Source organism: Glycine max, chromosome 12, assembly GCF_000004515.6.
Source record: "Glycine max cultivar Williams 82 chromosome 12, Glycine_max_v4.0, whole genome shotgun sequence".
NCBI classification, from domain to species: domain Eukaryota; kingdom Viridiplantae; phylum Streptophyta; class Magnoliopsida; order Fabales; family Fabaceae; genus Glycine; species Glycine max.
In genome coordinates this window covers 28,235,398-28,249,743 of record NC_038248.2, presented here as the reverse complement: position 1 = coordinate 28,249,743, position 14,346 = coordinate 28,235,398, and positions in this window count along the sequence as shown.

The window sequence follows — 14,346 nt, the reverse complement described above, 5'->3', positions numbered from 1 at the left end:
ATGCCACCAAAACATGAATATGCAAATGAATGATCGGAGCACTTGGATCCACCCCAAGGTTTTTTAGATAACGTGATGAGTTTAGAACTTCTTATTTTATAAAAAGAACAAAGCTTTCATCTAGCCAAGATTACACAAAGGTGTTACAAGAGAACCTAACGGTTTCTAATTATATGGGCCATCAAATCTATCATGTGTTGACAATAATTGATTAGCCCATGAATCTCCTCGGGGGCCGTACACACTTCGGCCATGGCTTTTGCTTTGGCTAATAGACGCGGGAGGTCTTGACTTCCATTCAAGGTCAAGGCGAACCTATCCATCCACATAGTTGCTTCTTGATGCAATGCATCAATCACCCTCCCTCTTGCTTCTTTTTCGGCGTACACTTGTGCAAAATCCTCCGCTAGCTTTTGTTCATGGGTCACAGACTGGTTCAATTCTTCCTTGTACTGCCCTATGATAGCTAGCATGCTTTGCTCCGTGGCTTCCAAGTGTTGAGCCAAACTCCTTTTGGACCTTGCACAAGCAGCTAACTCTTCTTTTAAGATCATGCCATGCACCCGTGACCGGTCTCTTTCCTCTTTTCGGAGCTTGAGCTCATTGTTGCTACCCCACAATGCTCCTCGGAATTTATTTCGGCCATGTTCCTCCTTGTGGGCCCTTTTGGTTTCTTGTTCAAGGGCTCTTGCAGTGGCCGCGTTTTCCTCTTGTAACTCGGTGCACTCTTTCCGGATGTGTGTAGCGGCTGATTTGAACTTCTCCTTGGCGAGTCTTGCCTTCCCTAGCTCTAATTTTAGAGCTTGGACTTCTTCATCTTCCTCCGGAACTTCGAAGTTCTCCTCATCGATAACTTTCAACTTGGAGAGCCAATCTAACCCTCGCGTGTGAATTCTTAGCCATCCATGATAACCTCCGATGACGCCATTACGGATGCCCCTAAGCTCCTTGTCTTTCCTCAACGGATTCCTCCACGCCTTGTGGATTCTTTGTATAACCTTGATACCTTGCGTGCCTAAATCTTTCACAAGGAAAGGTGAAAGACTCCCTTCCGTTGGCGCTCCCCTCATGGGGTACCCTAGCTGTCTTATGGCGAGTGCGGGATTATAATTAATACAACCCCTAGTCCCTATCAATGGAACATTAGGGTAGTCCCCACACGAGAAAAGAACTCCCTCCTTGCCTTCCTTCCATCGAGGAAACCAATTGATTGCGCTGCCTCCTATCCCAGCCAAATGTTGGTCCCAATCGACTCTTCCTTTTTCGGCGCATGAGCGATAACTTTGAAGCGGACACGGGTGTCTTGTGTCTTGTTGGAATAGGTGTGAAACCAACCACACACAGAGAGCAGGTAAACAACAGACAATCCGTGCACTGTTTTTCTCACACCTCCGGTCAAAGGTGTCAAATAAATCTGCCAAGATAGCCACCACTGGACTCTCCTTGCTATGGTGATATGCGAGGAAAGCATCAATGGCGGCTAAGTCCACCAAACCGTCCACGTTCGGAAAGAGGACAACCCCAAAAATCAACAAAGCTAATATATCCGCAAACGGGCCCTACTTCTCTTGGCTCGCCATATCCCTTGCTTTGCCTTCCAAGTATTTCCGTGGCAGGCCTACTACGCCGTTGCGAGTTTGCTTCATGCGATCCAACTCTTTTGTCGAATCACCGACCACAGCTGCAATCTTGCTCAAGGAGGGAAGAAACCTGGAGAAAAGATACGGTCTTCTTCCTCCAAGAGGGCATCCTAGTATTTCCTCGAACTCTTCAATAGTCGGTACCATTTGGAAGTCCCCAAACGTGAAGCACCTCAACGGCTGGTCATAGTATTGGGCGAGGGATACGATAGCTTCCGTAAATACCTCCGTTGTGGTCAAATCTAGAATCTTCCCGTAAACTTTGCGGCAAGCTTGCCTTTGGAGAGGTCCCATCAATCGTCCCAATTCCTTGAGGCTGGTGACATCTAGAATTTTAACCTTGACTTGATAAAACCTTTTGCCATTTTGATTTGTCCCCATCATTTACCTAAAAAAGGGGTGGATCAAGACTCCGACATGAATGATGCAATGCGTATGCATGAAACGGAAAGAAAACAAAACAAAGGGGTAACTCACACATACGAGACCGCAAAGATCCAATTTTAATGCTACGTTTTGGGCATGATGACGCCTCAACGTAGTATTAAAAAGTTATGTATTACTCTAAAGAAACCAAATATCACTAGCAAAACTATAAACTAGTGCTATTCACCAAAAATGCATGAGAACAAAATGGCGCGGAGCGTGTTTGCTCTTTGCCCCTATTTGGGAACCTATAGGACAGCATCTAGGGGTCTCTAATAACTACCCTCAACAATTCATAACTCACATGGCTGTTTTCTAGAGGTATCATCACTCAAGATAATAATATTGTGGCGGTATGGAATACCAGCGACAACACATTATAAAGAGAGAAAGCTCTAGACGAGGTTTCACTATTATCACGCAAGTTGGAGACCTAGCATGATGATAGATTCACCTCCACTCCTTAAATTCCCATGAACCCGGGTGTAGGGCCCTTTTTTTACTCAAACCCGTGGGTGCTTAGAATGCAGTGTAAAGAATGCGAAATAGACAACAGTTATTTACATTTTACACAGTTCAACAAATGCACACACAAAGTTTCACAAATCCACAATTCATTAAAATAGGCCTAACTCACAAAAAGATTCCCAGTGGAGTCGCCAACAGTCGCAACGTGACCTTTTGCGGGCGAGCGAAGGCGAGACTCACGGGTGCGCTTTCCAAAGGAGGAAAGATGCGCGGAGTCACCACCAACGTTTATTTGTGGAAAACGTTGGAAAAACCGAAGGAAACCGGTCAAACTGAAAATTCTAAGTTCGGGAGTTGTATTTACGTTTGAGGAAGGTAATAGCACTTCTCACGTTTGTCTCAAAGGACAATAGCCTCATTTTTTAGAATTGTGGAAATTATGTTACCTTTACTTTTACTTCTTTTTATTTTTTGAGGTCGACAAAAGCGGGGCTCTTGCTCCTACATACCCTCCATCGAAGAGGAAATCAGACCTACGTAGTTCTTTTTTAAGAGTGAATCAAGTGATTCTTTTTACTTTGAAAGGTGATCATTTTAAGGCGTTGGACCTTAAAAATGATCCATTTACTTGATAAGGAAAATTGAAATGATAAACTTTCAAACCCCATTTAATGACCCTTTTTTGTGGACGAGCTTGACTAGGCGAGTTGATTTTAGCCTTAGTTTCACTTTAGTTATTAGTCAATTCGATTAAGAATGAGAAATCCCAAAGAGAAAACGTCCGATTGATTTTTTGCTTTATTTTACTAAAAGGTATTTTTTTATTATTATATTATTATTTTACCTCTTTTTTGATTTCCAACGTGGCTACGGCACGAGCGAACGGTCGGAATTCATTTTAATAGAAATTAACGGATGATACAATTCAAATGATCGGTGGAAATTTATTTTATTTTTAGATTAGGCGAGAAACGACTTAAATAAATGACTGAAGCACGTCAAAAGGGGGTATAGAAAGCGAATGAAAACGAGAATAAAAGTACATGAAACAAAATATGGACCACCACGGGTACATAGAATGAATTGAAAAGCTCGGTTTGAGGTACTTACCAGTTGAAGACTGAAGAAAACGAAGAACGAACGATGAATGTCGAAGAACAGTTGAAAATCTTCGCGTAATTACTCACGGAAAAGTTACGGAAATGTTACAAAAGCGCCTCGGCTTGGATTTTCTTCACGGAAACAATTTTCCTCAGCAATTTCGAGAGAATAAGAAGTGCCAAGAAGGCTACACCCTTTTCTTTTTCACTCCTCCCCCTATTTATAGCAAAATAGGGGAGGAGCTTGCCACCCAGCTCGCCCAGGCGAGCAAGGTTGCTTCCTCCAGAAGCAACCGCCTTCTGGAGGAAGAAACTAGAAGGCCCAAGTGGGCCTGATTTCTATTTGTACCCCCCTTTTTACTAAATGCACCCCCCTTCTCCTTTTTTGGTAATTATTTTTCCGTAACATTACGAAACTTTACAAATTTCGTAACGATACTTATTTTCCTTCCGCAAGGTTATGTATCCTTACGGATTATGTACTCACTCTTTTTTAGCTTTCGAAGAAGTTACGGAAACTCACGGATTGCGCAAAAACACCTCCTTTTGATTTCCGTCACATTACGGAATTTCACGGATCGCGTAAGCTTGCTTCCTTTTGATTTCCGCCACGTCTCGGGACTTCACATATTGTGCAACAAAGGGTGCCAAGTATCTCGAAGCGGCCAATCAAAGGTTGCATATCATCAAATAATAATCCCCGGACGAAATTAGGTATGACAGGGACTACCCAAACATTCCGTTGATAGGGACGAGGGATTGTATTAACTACAATCCCGCACTTGCTATAAGACAGTTAGGGTACCCCATGAGGGGAGCACCGACGAAAGAGAGCTTCTCGCCTTTCCTTGTGAGAGATTTCGGCGCGCAAAGTTTCAAGATTGTACAAAGAGTCCACGAGGCATGGGAAAGCCCATTAAGGAAATATAAAGAACTTAGGGGCATCCGTAATGGCATCATCGGTGGTTATCATGAATGGCTGAAAGTTCATACACAAGGGTTAGATTGGCTCTCCAAGTTGAAAATTATCAACGAGGAGAACTTCGAAGCTCCAGAAGAGGATGAAGAAGTCTGAGCTCTAAAAACAGAGCTAGTAAAGGCAAGACTTGCCAAAGAAAAATTCAAGTTAGTCGCTACAGACGTCCGAAAAGAGTGTGTCGAGTTACGAGAAGAAAATGCAGCTACCGCAAGAGCCCTTGAACAAGAAACCAAGAGGGCTCGCAAGGAAGAGCATGGCCGAGATAAATTCCGAGGAGCTTTGTGGGGCAGCAACAATGAGCTCAAGCTTCGAAGGGAAGAGAGAGACCAATCACGAGTACATAGCATGGCCTTAAAGGAGGAGTTAGCTGCTTGCTCAAGATCCAAGAAAAGTTTGGCCCGACACTTAGAAGCCATGGAGCAAAACATGCTAGCTATAATAAGGCAGTACAAAGAAGAGTTAAACCAGTCATTGAACCATGAGCAAAAGCTAGTAGAGGACTTCGCACAAGCATATGCCGAGAAGGAAGCAAGAAGGAGGGTGATTGATGCATTGCATCAAGAAGCGACCATGTGGATGGATAGGTTCTCCTTGACCTTAAATAGAAGTCAAGACCTCCCACGACTACTAGCCAAAGCAAGGGCCATGGCCGAAGTGTGTTTAGCCCCAGAGGAAATTCACGGGCTAATCAATTACTGTCAACACATGATAGATTTAATGGCCCATATAATTAGAAACCGTTAGGTTCTGTTGTAACACTATTATAAAATCTTGGCTAGATGAAAGTTTTTGTTCCTTTTTTATAAAAAGAGAAGTTCTGAAACTCATCACGTTGTCTAAAAAGGCCTTGAGGTGGATCCAAGTGCTCTGATCATTCATTAGCATATTCATGATTTGGTGGCATGCTCACCACTGTTTGTTTCTTTAGGGAACTCAACATAACTAAAAAAGTGCAAAGGCACCCCTATAACACCTGATCCAAAAGTAAGATGGATAATGAAGAGGGAGTGCAAGAACAGATGAAGGCCGACATGTCGGCCTTAAAAGATCAGATGGCTTCTATCACGGAAGCCATGCTAAAAATTCAAAAATCAATAGAAGACAATGCTACGGCGGTCGCTTCCAATACAGCTAGGGAAGTGGAACCAGTGCTACAACCCACAATAAACTTGGACCGAGATAGAAACACAACGGGTTTCAATCAGAGGTATAGTCCTCAAGCCTACCCTTATGGTTTGCCTCAGACTTCACTCCCCGTACCGCTCCAGACAATTTGAGCCAAGCCCCTACCTTTGAGGGGCAACTCCCTCCTCATGCTGACTATCCTCTACAGGAAGATGATGAAGGAGATGCCCATTTAGGCCCTCTACTTCCCCTCAAGGAACCGGCCCCCCATGAGTTGCCCCAACCAAACATAATCCGCCATGCCCCGTCTCCATCCGCACCCGTTAAGGAACTCGTTCCCACTTCAAAAGACAAGGGAAAGATCGATCTGCTTGAAGAGAGGTTGAGAGCAGTGGAAGGCCTTGGCAACTATCCTTTCTTGGATTTAGCGGATCTGTGTCTGGTACCTGACATCATCATTCCTCCCAAGTTTAAACTACCGGATTTTGATAAATACAAAGGGACGACGTGTCCAAAGAGTCATCTTCAGATGTATTGTCGAAGGATGGGGGTATATTCCACGGACGAAAAGCTGTTAATGCACTTCTTTCAAGATAGCTTAGCCAGAGCAACAGTGGAGTGGTACACAAATCTGGAAGCCTCTCAGGTCCGGTCATGGAAAGACTTGGCAACTGCTTTCATTAGGCAGTACTAGTATAACACAGATATGGCTCCCAATCGGAACCAACTTCAGAGCATGAGCAAATGGGAACATGAGTCCATCAAGGAATATGCTCAAAGGTGGAGAGACCTAGAAGCCCAAGTCATCCCACCTATGACTGAGAAGGAAATGATCACGATTATGGTAGATACGCTGCCTACGTTCTACTATGAGAAGCTGATAGGATATATGCCTACCAACTTTGCAGACCCCATCTTCGCCGGAGAAAGAATCGAGTCCGGACTGAGGAAAGGCAAGTTTGAATACGCCTCCAACGTTGGCCCCAACAACAACAGAAGAGCCCCAGTGGTGGGCGCACGGAAAAAGGAAGGGGATACCCACGTGGTCACTACCGCCCCAACGTGGATGAAAACGCCCCAAAATGCTCAAAACTCATACCAACGTAACCACCCAAACTTTTCGAGCCGAGCCAGAAGTTCCCTCCCAACTCAAGTAGAAAGGCCTGCCACAACAGAAAAAATGCCTGCACAACATGCGGCTCCAGCCACACCCCAGCCGTCCAATAATACGACTCTTGGCGCGAGCTATAACAATACACGACGCCCCCCGAGAGACGAGTTCTATCCTATTCCCATGGTGTATTCCGAGTTATGGCCCTCATTATTGGAAAACCATTTGGTGGTGGCCATACCCGGGAAGGTCTTCTAGTCACCATACCCCAAGTGGTACAACTCAAATGCCACATGTGCATACCATAGTGGAGCCCTCGAACACAACATTGATTCTTGCCTGCCATTCAAGTATAAGGTGCAACACCTAATAAATGCGGGTTGGCTATCATTTCAAGAAGAGGGCCCCAACGTTAAGACCAATCCACTGGCCAGTCATGGAGGAGCTAGCGTAAACGCCATAAAAAAGGATAGGCCATCAAGGTCAAAGAGATTAGAAGATGTAGCCACATCCAGAAGATTCATCTACCAATCGCTGCAGGCAACATGCATGGTCTCTCATGACGGAGACAAAAGCGACGAATGTCTATTTCATCTCGGGGAATCACACGACATGGAAACTTGCCCCGCGGTGGAAGAGCTACTTCAACAGCTCATGGACTAGGGGCAGCTCGAAGTGTCCGAGAGAGATAGGGAAGAACCGCAGATTTGCACACAGTCGGCAGAAAGGAAGGCTCCCCCAACCCCCAAAGCCCTAGTAATATGTTCCCCCAAACCCCCGACAGTGCCCAAACCAACGCCATTTTCCTATCAAAGCAATAAGACCAACCCATGGAAATATACCCCTCCAGCTTTTAGAGAAGGGGCTGCAACCGAGGTTGACTCCTTGTCAGCCAAGGAGACCAACATTACCGGCCTTAGTGGCTTAACCCGCAGTGGCTGGGTGTTCGCTCCCCCTCACTCGGCAGAATTTACCTCCAAGGGGAAAGCACCCATGACCTAAGAGTCCACGGGCGCGGCCATCCCCTCAAAAGAAATCTCAGTCGAGGGTTTTGAAGGCATTACTAATCACATAACTACCAATAACTATATCGTGTTCGCGGAAAAAGAGATTCCAGTTGAGGGGAGAAGGCACAACAAAGCCCTACATGTGTCTGTCAGATGCATGGACCATGTTGTCACTAAGGTACTCATCGACAATGGTTCAAGTTTAAATGTGATGCCAAAGACCACCTTAGAGAAACTTCCTTTTAATGCGTCACGTCTAAAACCGAGTTTGATGGTAGTACGAGCTTTTGACGGTAGTCGGTGGGAGGTGATGGGGGAAATCGACATCCCCATTCAGATAGGCCCCCACACTTGAAATGTGGTTTTCCAAGTGATGGACATAAATCTCGCCTACAGCTACCTTTTGGGGAGGCCATGGATTCACGCGCTAGGAGTGGTCCCTTCAATGCTTCACTAGAAATAGAAATTCGCGGTTGGTGGACTCTTGGTGATAGTGTTAGGTGAAGAGGATATGTTGGTAAGCTGCCCCTCCTCAACAGCATATGTAGAGGCAGCGGAGGAATCATTGGAAACAGCTTTGCAATCCTTCGAGGTGGTAAGTTGTGCTTCTGTGGAAACAAGTCCATTGCTACCTTGTGTCTCTAATGCGGCCCTGATGGTGGCGTAGGTAATGCTCAGGCACGGTTATGAGCCCGGAATGGGTCTGGGTAAGGACAGTCACGGGAATGCCGATGTGGTTGACATTAGGGGTAACCCGTACAAATATGGGTTGGGGTATGAACCCGGGAAACCTAGAAGAAGGAATGCACCATCAAGACTCTGGGCAGATAGGGCATGGCCCGATCATGTTAGCCAGTGTTTCACAAGTGCTGGGATAATGTTCGAGGAAGAGGTGGCGGCAATAGGAGAGGAGGCTCCACAAGATCCACCGGGTTTCGTGCGACCGTGCCCTACCAATTTCCAAGTGGGGAATTGGCACGTGATGAGCCAGTCGGAAGTCTATACCGCTGATTCAATGTAATTGGAAGCTATAGATTCCTTTCTCTTTTGTTTTGTGAAACCTAGCTTATTAAATAACAAAGAGATCTTGTCTCATCTGTTCTTGCAATTCCACCTTTTCTCATATCATTTTGCATGTTTTTGTTTTTTGTCTTGAATGGTATAGATGTGAGGATCGATCCTTTAAGGATCCTAACAACGAGGGTTTAATAATCGATTTTGACCAAGAAGTAAGTCAAACAATAAATGAAGAAGAGGAAGAGGATGCCCTTTCACCAGAGTTGGAGAGATTGATCGCTCAGGAAGAACGTGAAATGAAGCCTCACCAAGAGGAAACCGAACTGATAAACTTAGAGACCGGAGAGGGAAAGAAATAAGTGAAAGTAGGAACTGGTATGACCGCACCTATCCACCAAGGTTTGGTAACCCTTCTTGAAGAATATCAAGACATCTTCGCATGGTCGTACCAAGACATGCCAGGTCTGGACCTCAACATTGTGCAGCATAAGTTGCCATTGAATCCTGGGTCTTCCCCGGTTAAGCAAAAACTATGAAGGATGAGACCCGAAATGTCTTTGAAAATTAAAGAAGAAGTGAAAAAGCAGTTCGATGCGGGTTTCTTGGCTGTGGCTCGATACCTGGAGTGGGTAGCCAACATTGTCCCGGTCCCAAAAAAGGATGGCAAAGTGCGAATGTGCGTAGACTATCGGGATTTAAACTGAGCCAGTCCTAAAGACAATTTTCCCTTACCACACATTGATATACTAGTAGATAATACAGCCAAGTTTGCCCTTTTCTCATTTATGGATGGTTTCTCAGGGTATAACCAGATAAAAATGGCACCCGAAGATGTGGAGAAAACTACTTTCGTCACCCAATGGGGGACGTTTTGCTATAAAGTGATGGCCTTCGGGCTAAAAAATGTTGGGGCAACCTATCAACGTGTCATGGTAGCTTTATTCCACGACATGATGCATAAAGAGATAGAAGTCTTTGTAGATGGCATGATTGCCAAATCTTGGACCGAGGACGAACACCTCGTCAATCTACGTAAGTTGTTTGGAAGGTTGCGGAAATACCAACTAAAACTAAACCCCGCCAAGTGCACCTTCGGGGTAAAGTCAGGAAAGTTGTTGGGATTTATCGTGAGCCAAAAAGGGATAGAGATAGATCCCGAGAAAGTGAAAGCCATCCTTGAAATGCCTGAGCCACGCACAGAGAAGCAGGTTCGAGGTTTCCTGGGCAGGTTGAATTACATCGCGAGATTTATCTCGCAACTCACCCCTACCTTCGAGCCCATCTTCAAACTATTGCGTAAAAACCAGGCGGTCCTGTGGAATAGCGACTGCCAAGAGGCCTTCGAAAAAATCAAGCAGAGCCTCGCGAATCCCCGGGTGCTCATGCCACCTGTAATAGGAAGACCTTTTTTCCTGTATATGACTGTATTAAACGAGTCTATGGGGTGTGTGCTGGGTCAGCATGATGACTCTGGGAAGAAGGAAAAAGCCATTTACTATTTGAGCAAGAAGTTTACCACCTGTGAGATGAATTACTCGATGTTGGAAAGGACGTGTTGCGCCTTGGTATGGGCGCCACATCGTCTTAGGCAGTACATGTTCAGTCATACCACTTGGCTTATTTCCAAAATGGATCCCGTGAAATACATCTTTGAGAAACCGGACCTCATGGGACGAATTGCTAGGTGGCATGTACTACTATCTGAATTCGATATTGTGTACGTCACCCAAAAGGTGATAAAGGGAAGCGCCTTGGCAGATTACTTGGCCCAACAACCCCTCCAAGATTATCGGCCGATGCACCCCGAGTTCCCGGATGAAGACATCATGGCCCTATTTGAAGAGAAGCGGACGCACGAGGATATAGACAAATGGATTGTTTGTTTCGATGGGGCATCTAATGCTTTGGTCCATGGAGTAGGGGCAGTCCTTGTATCCCCAGATGATCAATGTATCCCTTTCACAGCCAGGCTGGGTTTCGATTGTACCAAGAATATGGCCGAATATGAAGCGTGCGCCCTTGGGATTCAAGCTGCCATTGATTTTGACGTAAAGCTACTCAAAGTGTATGGAGACTCGGCTTTGGTAATATGTCAGTTGAGAGGAGAATGGGAAACTAGGGATCAAAAATTGATACTCTATCAAACTTATATCTTGAAGTTAGCCGAATTCTTTGACGAAATTTCTTTCCACCACATACCTCGGGAAGAGAACCAAATGGTTGATGGATTGGCCACCTTGGCATCCATGTTTCAACTTGCCCCACACGGGGATCTACCGTACATTGAATTTAGATCTCGGGGCAAGCCGGCACATTGTTGTGCGATAGAGGAAGAGCGAGATGGGAAACCGTGGTATTTCGACATCAAACGGTATGTCGAGAACAAAGAATATCCACCAGGGATTTCCAACAATGACAAAAGAACATTAAGGAGATTGGCTACTGGTTTCTTTGTGAGTGGTACCGTCCTGTACAAACGAAACCATAACATGACCCTCCTGTGATGCGTAGATGCCAAAGAGGAAAATTACATGATTAAGGAAGTCCATGGGGGTTCATTTGGGACACATGCCAATGGGCATGCTATGGCCAGGAAGATCCTTAGAGCAAGTTATTACTGGCTCACTATGGAAAGCGATTTCTGCACCCATGTAAGGAAATGCCATAAATGTCAAGCGTATGCAACCAATGTCAATGTTCCGCCACATCCTCTGAATGTCATGTCCGCCCCTTGGCCTTTTTCCATGTGGGGGATAGATGTCATAGGGGCCATTGAACCCAAGGCTTCGAACGGTCATCGCTTCATTCTCGTGGCGATAGATTATTTCACCAAATGGGTCGAAGCAGCTTCCTATACCAATGTCACGAGGAGCGTGGTGGTCAGATTCATAAAGAGGGAACTGATTTGTCGATACGGATTCCCTAGGAAAATCATTACTGACAATGGCACCAATCTGAATAACAAAATGATGCAGTAAATGTGCGAGGATTTCAAGATCCAGCATCATAACTCCACCCCTATCGGCCGAAGATGAACGGGGCTATGGAGGCTGCAAATAAAAATATTAAGAAGATTATTCAGAAGATGACGGTGTCATACAAAGATTGGCATGAGATGTTGCCTTTTGCCCTGCATGGATATCGAACCTTGGTACGAACATCTACTGGGGCAACGCCGTACTCCTTGGTTTATGGGATGGAGGCGGTACTCCCATTTGAGGTAGAGGTCCCTTCCCAGAAGATACTAGCGTAATCGGGCCTAGAAGAATCAGAGTGGGCTCAAACACGCTACGACCAACTCAACCTTATTGAAGGTAAGCGTTTGACGGCCATGAGCCATGGGCGCCTGTATCAACAACGGATAAAGAACGCGTTTGACAAGAAGGTGCGCCCGCGCAAGTTCAACGAGGGGGACCTTGTGCTGAAAAAGATATCCCACGCTATTAAAGATAATCGAGGGAAGTGGGCCCCAAACTATGAAGGGCCTTTCATTGTGAAAAAGGCTTTTTCTGGAGGGGCTCTGGTGCTCACCAACATGGATGGCGAGGAGCTACCCTCACCCGTGAACTCCGATGTTGTCAAGCGATACTACGCTTAAGATCTGGGGCAATTGAGGAAATCACTGCATGTTCTTTTATTTTTGTGTGTTCTTCTTGGTTTCCCCCAAGGATTCCTGTCCACTGTAATTTTCTAGTCACAGTTCTTTAAAAGAAGAGAACATGGGTTTGAGGCTTTAGTCCTCACTTTGGTTTTAAACCATGTGCAGTTTGTGATAACCTGAGCCCTTTTCGCTCAGTTCATAGGGTGCCCCAAGCGCTTAATTAAAACTGAACCTAACTAGCTTTCACTAAGAAGATTGTTGCACTCATGCATACGCATACGCATGCATATTTTGTGACAACAGGGGAAGAATCGTCTTAGGCAGCGGTCAGATGTCTGGACAAAGCTAAAGGCAGAAACCAATCAAGGTAAAACGGTAACGCGGCCACAGTTTGCCGCGCAATGTTGTTTCCTACTTTCAGGTACTTAGGGACGGACGCAAGTAGAGGCTAGGGTCACGACCGATGGATTGTCGTCCCTTGCCCAGCTCTGGGAAATTGGAAAGCACTGCTGCAAGGCAACCCAAAAATGGCTTCGAAAAAGCTTTTCGCGAAGAGATCTAGGAGGGACGCCGCGGCTGAAGGGACCAGTGCCGCTCCCGAGTTTGATAGCCACCATTTCAGGAGCACCGAGCACCAGCAGTGCTTCGAGGCCATCAAAGGATGGTCGTCCACAGAGAGAGACGCGTCCAGCTCAGGGACGATGAGTACGCGGATTTTCAGGAAGAGATAGCTCGCCGACGTTGGACGTCGCTGGTCACTCCCATGGCTAAGTTTGACCCAGATATAGTCCTGGAGTTTTATGCTAATGCTTGGCCCACAGAAGTGGGAGTGTGGGGGATGCGGTCATGGGTGAGGGGTCAGTGGATTCCCTTTGACGCAGATGCCCTCAGCCAGTTCCTGGGTGACCCGCTAGTGTTAGAGGAAGGCCAGAAGTGCGAGTTTAGTCAGAGGAGGAACAGGGCCGATGGGTTCACCGAAGAGGCCATTGCTCAGCTATTATGCATATCGGGTCAGGACATCGCTCGGACCGCTGCAGGGAGGCGGGTGCGGATCATGCGCACCAGCATGACCACCTTGACCTAGATGTGGATGACATTGCTGCTCAGCAATGTCTTGCCTAGTGATCATAACTCCGACCTTCCTCTACCGAAGTGTCAGCTGGTGTATGCTATCCTGACACGGATGAGCGTCCATGTGGCTCGGTTGATTGCTGACGCCATCTATTTATTTGCAGGTATGCCACCCACCAGGCACCCTCTAGACCCGGATAAGTCTAACAAGGCCCTGGGGTTTCCAGCATTGATCGCGAGCCTCTGCCAGTCATTTGGGGTTCCCATCACACCTAGTAAGGTGATTCGGCCGCCGATCACTCCGGCCTTCATTGAGAAGTATTGCACGCCTAGGCAGGCGCAGGGTGATGCACCACAGGCTGTAGACGCACCGCCACCACCTCTTCAGGCTGATCCTGCTGGGTCATTTGGCATGGAGTGGTATCTACAACACTTGGTTCGCCAGCAGGCGGCCAACCACCGGGGGCAGGTGCAGATACATGAGTGTCTCTACCAGCTCAGCCTCAATCAGCAGAGCATGGATTTCGTTCCTTTTGCGTGCCCTACTCCAGATCATTCAACGGCTGAGGTCGCATGGCCCGGAGATTGGCTCGAGGCCTAGGCAGGGGAGGCGCCTGCAAAGGCTCCCAGCAATGCAGAGGAAGCCCGCATGGATGAGGAGATGACGGATTTGCTCGGTTTCTTGGGAGGGAGCGGAGCCACATGACCATGGGATCTCTAGTTTCATATTCTTTTTTATGTTGCATCCTTTATTATTTACATGTTATTTTATTTCTATGACTTGAGAGACTAACTTTTCTT